This window comes from Phytophthora infestans, genomic scaffold, assembly GCF_000142945.1.
Source record: "Phytophthora infestans T30-4 supercont1.51 genomic scaffold, whole genome shotgun sequence".
Lineage (NCBI taxonomy): Eukaryota > Oomycota > Peronosporomycetes > Peronosporales > Peronosporaceae > Phytophthora > Phytophthora infestans.
The window spans coordinates 398,330-403,819 of NW_003303708.1; positions in this window are offsets into that span (position 1 = coordinate 398,330).

A 5,490-nucleotide genomic window follows, 5' to 3' on the forward strand; every position below is an offset into this window, starting at 1 on the left:
GCTCCACCTCGGCTGAATCGTCAAGGTATCCACATCTTCGCTGGGTCTTCAATCGGTGAGCTCGGCTCGGATGACGAGAGTGCATCTGACGACGACTCGGCGGACGACGGGTTGGGTTCTCCCAATCTCCGAGGCACGTCTCCGAGTATGTCTCTGTTCGGCACTCCACCTCCAAGTGGAACGGATCCGCCTCATTCCACGTCAGCCGAGTCAGGTTCTGAGGCACCGGTTCTTCTTCCGCCTGCTTCGGCGTCAGTCTCCTTGGCTAGCTCGGCGATGATACTTCTTGCCACGGCTGCGGATGTTGCATCTCCTCCAGCAGTTTCTCAGGGGGCGACATCTGCTAGGCCGCCACGCCTCCAATCGTCGAGTCCGCTGACTCTTCTCAGTTGTCTCCGTCAGGTTCACAGCTCTTCGAGTCCGGATCACCATCTTTTTAATCTTCCTCTTTTGACTGAGCGTGCCGTAGGTATCGTTCAGGACTTCATTTCGTAATTACTCAGTATATGTAATTTCGACACAGTAGCATTCCATCTCAACTCGGCCTGTGTCGTCCGCTGAGTTGGTGTAACATTTGGTGCAATAACTGTTAATCCTCATCTGCAACTTGCACCATTTGCAGACGGTTATCACGCTTCTTCTGTCGTAGATAGTCAAACAGGAGACCTCCACACGACAAATTCGACAGTGGTTCCCAACTAGACTCATCGTAGCCGACCCACTTAACCTTAAACTTCCGTTGTGACCGAGACGTACTCGTGGATAATGGTAGCTCGTCGTCGAGGATTGCTCCGACTTCATACTGGTTCATACTTGTGTCTCGATCCCAGCTATCTTCAGGTAGTAATTCTTCGTCAAAGTCAAATCGCTGAGTCTCTTCGAGGTCGGCGATTAGCCTCGTCTTTGGTCTTCCGCCGAGTTCGGTGACTGCCTTCAGACGTGATACATGGACCACTGGGTAGAACCTATATCCACGCTTGTCGGGTAACTTCAATTCATAGGCGAATTCTTCCACCTTCTTCTTCACCCTGAATGGTCCATGCCATCGATGGGCTAACTTCTTAGTCAGGCCCGACTTGACTCGCTACATAAACAACCAGACTTGATCTCCTTCTTTAAACAAGGATTCGGTGGATTCATCGCCTGGTGATGCAACTACGTTTTCGTCATCTGCTGTGTTGGGAATGGATCTTTTCTCCTTCTTGCTCAGTGCTTCGTTGTGCTCTCGAGCTCGTCGTACCTTCTCTCGCACTTGGAACTCAGCCGCTAATCGTAGGGCAACTTCTCGCTGTCTGTTTGCTTCTCGGCGCCACTCGACCGCGTCCGCCGAGTTGGCTGAGCGTCCCTGTCCACGTCGTATTGAGCTCGTCATAGCCTTGAGTGTAGACTTGGCGTCCCAGCCATGTACCAGATAGAAAGGGGTTTCTCACCGAGTCGCGTCTCTTGAGTTGTTGATAGCGTGTACCATCTTCTCGGCGATGTCATCCCAGTCAGCCTGAAGCGGGTCTTCCACGTAGACCCGTATAGTCTGAACCATCGTCTTGACTGACCTCTCTTGTTGACCGTTGGCTTGTGGTCGGTAACTCAGCGTAGCCCTTGATCTCGACTGCATCATCTCGAAGAACCTTTGGAATACTTCACTCATAAACCTTGGATCTCGGTCGTGCCGTATTAGCGACGGAGCCTCGAACTGCCTAAAGACGCATTCTTCAAACACCTTGGTCACTTCGAGTGCCCCGGTGTCATTCATAGCCTTAGCGATAACAAACTCCGTGGGGTGGTCCTGGAACAACAGCAGTGCAGTTTTGCCCCGCTGAGTTCGAGGTAGGGGAATCACAAAATCCATTGACACGACTTGGAATGGATGGTCTGACACCACATTTCCCGGCGAGTAACCTCTCAACTGTGGCTTGCTCTTACTCGTACTGCAGTCCTCGCAGGCCCTAACATGTTTCACCACGTCGGCGTAAAGACCAATCCAGTTGTAGTCGGCTTTGACTCGGTGATAGTTCTGACGATGCCTTGATGCCCTCCTTCGATCGAGTTGTGACAGTTATGAAGTATCTCGTCGACCATAGTTGACGGAATTACCAATCTTAATGAGAGGTTCGCTCACCGAGCTCGCCCTGTCGGCGCGTCTCATCTCGGCGGTATAACAGGCCGTCTTCGCTGAGTACAAAGACTTCTACGACTTTGCTGACATTCTGCCGGCATTCAGAGCTCGACGGTGTGTAAAGTCCTCAAGTTCACCTCTCAGGTACACCTTCAGATCGGCCCACCTGAGTTCTTCGTCTTGTGCCTTCGCGATTCGTCGTCTCCGCTCAGTCTGTACTATTACTGTCGTTGGCATTCTGAGCCGTCTGGGCTAACTTCATCTGCGACCCTGTTTCAACATTCGGGGTGGTGCGGTTAGTCCGCCGAGTCGACGCCCTGCTGACTTGTTCGAATCCATCTCCACTGCATTTAAACGCGGATTCTCCAGATTTTGTTGATATGGGTTCGTGATCCTGACTTCCTCCTCTTGCTCTAGCCGAGTCTTCATCCAGCTCATCCTCAAAGTGAACTCGGCGTACTCGGCTACGAGTGACTGCCGTGACAATCGGGGTTTCCGCTGGGTTGTCTATGGCATACAGCTCTTCGGCTACTCGGTTAATCGTTCTCAGTTCTGCTTTCCTACCCGTCCCGAGAATTACTCGTCCGGCTTTTGCTTCGAGTGCTTCTGTAGCGAGAGAATCCGCCGCTGCGTTATTGTGTCGCGCTATGTGTCGATACCGGACCGAGTTGGGTCGCTTTGTGATATCCTTGTGTCGTGCTAACTCCACTTGCAACGTTTCCTTCTTGCATGCTATCACCCCCATGGATTGCTGGATTGCAAGTTGGGAGTCATCCACGATAATCAAGTCAGTTATCCCTCGGTCAATCGCCACCAAGACCCCATTGTTCATGCCGGTGTACTCGGCGCTATTGACCGTGGTGAACGACAGGTACGCACTCGCAGCGATCTCAATGTCCCAATTTGGAAGGCGCCACAGTATCCACGAACAGCTTCCATACCCGCCGTATTTAGCTGTCTTCGCTGAGCCATCAAATGACAGTACACATCCCGCAAAGTCAGCTGGTATTCGAGCGTATAGCAGCTCCAGGTCCATTCTAATTGTCGCCGAGTTCTTGGAGGGAGGCGCAAGGTGCTTCAAGAAATCGTCGAGTCCGATAGACGGGGTTATCGACGCTTGGAGCAACTGGGCGAAGTCTACATCTCGTTCGCGTACTCGCTTCACCTTCAAATCGTAGGGCGACAACATAACTGCGAGACTTACTGCGTGGCCGTACAACGACTTTGAATTAAACACCCATTCCAGCGTTGAGAAACGAGTGTAGACGTGTAGCGTCTTCCCCGCCAAGAGAGTGTAGCACACTTTCAGTAGTTGTAACAGCGCGACCACTTCTTTCTCAGCGGGGTGATAGCCGCATTAGTTCTCCTTTAGTACGCGTTCGCAGAAGCGAACTGGGTGCAGCTTGTCGTTGTGCGGCTGCATCATAGTACTGCTCAGTGCCCAGTCATTAGCGTACAACATTATGTGGACCGCTTTCGTTGAGTCGTAATGACGCAGATTGGAGCTTTTGCTACCCGTCTTTTGAGCTCGGCGAATGACGTTTTTGCTGATGTCAAGTCACCCCCAGGACCAAAGTCCGTATCCTTTAGTTGATAGAGTACCGCTCCATAGACAGCCAAGTTCTGGATGAAACGGCCGTAATAGTTAAGTGCACCGAGGAAGGCTTGCATCCCCTTCTTTGATTTCGGAAAGGAGAGCTCGGCGATCGCGGTTATATTCTTCGCATCAGCGCGTATGCCACTCGGTGTAATCTCGTGCGACAGGAAATCAACCATGGTTTGGACAAAGATACTCTTGGTAAAGCTGATGCTAATTCGACATTCTGTGAACCGGGTAAGTAGTCGGTCCAGTGTTGGCGTCAAACGTCTCCCCTCCAAAACAGATATCATCGACAAACGAACTCCGCTTGAGCACCGGGATAAAAAAAGACTGGTCTGGCTCTCCATTAGTGAGCATGTCGCCGTCCGGTCCGTTGACCAGGTCTTGGACCGGATCGCAGTCAGCTTGTGATTGGTGGTCCGCTTCGAACTTCGTCAGCTGTCCTGGCGTTGAATCGCCGATTCCGCCGAGCTCGACTCGCCGAGTTCCCGACTCGGCTTCAGCAATAGCCATTCGTTCAGCAAACAACTGCCATCCTGCCTTTGGTTGAACGTATCCCTATAGAGCGTTGTCGATGAGTCGTTGGTAAATCATAGGCGCATTCTTCAATCCAAACGGCATTCGTAACCATTCAAAGTGTCCAAGTGCGCAGACGAACGCTGAGATCTGCCGAGCTCGGCGAGTCATCAAGACTACCCAGAATCCGCTCGCAGCATCAAGCGAGCAAAACTACAGGTAACTCTCCAATTCGGTGGGCAGGTCATCGACTAGTGGCATGGCGTAGTCCATCGGCGTCGTAATCGCATTAACTAGTTTATAGTCCATGCATAGCTGAATATCAACACAATTTTTCTTGAGCACTATTACCACTGGTGAGGCCCGTGGGCTGCCCGAGAATGATATCAACCCAGCTCGAAGCAGCCCCTTCAACAACTCGTACAGTTTGCTCAAGTGGCGGAGAGGTATCCGCCGAGCTTTCTGCTTGATAGGTGCGTGTCCTTGAACATCGATGTCGCACAATGCTCCGTACGCTGAAGGCGGCAGGGCATTACCACTTGATATCATTATCCCTACGTTTTTTGCAGCTTTGCCACCAACCTAGCCGACTGTGCTGGCGTATGACTACTTGACTTGACGTTTGGAGCGCCATAGTCGAGTTCTGTAGACTCAACTTCAGTGAGGTCGGGAAGGAAAGCCAACTCGTAAGCGTAGTCTGTCAACTCCAGATCTGTCCCACTCCGCTCAAAGATATCGGTCTTACTGTCGTCCTCATCTTCCTCTGTCTCGGCTTCCGTCGCTGCGATAGCCACGTAGTCCTGTCTTAGGGTTTCTGTTGGGTCTCTCGTCGAGTTGCATTCATCATCTTCAGCCTGTTTTAAATCGTAGCCCATTCCGGCGGGGTCGAACACCGTCGTCGCTGATTTCGTTACTCCGATCCCAGTTACAGCACCTCCCAACCGTGATACCTCCGATAAATCATAGTTGTCGTCCACGTCAGGGCCCGTATTCGCTGAGTTCACTACGATGACCGATCTGACCTCTGCGTGTTCAAACGTGTCTCCGAGGTGGATGGTATCACCGTCATTCCGTCTAACCGCATCCGAACCGGTTTCAGCCTCCATAGTCTCCAACGCTGAGTCCGCCGTAGCTGGGCCGTCGTTGGGCTTTATTCCTTCATGTAGTAGTACCTCCCGACTATCATAGTCCTCTGTTGCGTCGGAGAGCTGATCCGCTGAGTTGGCTGCGACGGCAGAACTAGCTTCCGTGCGTGCAAACG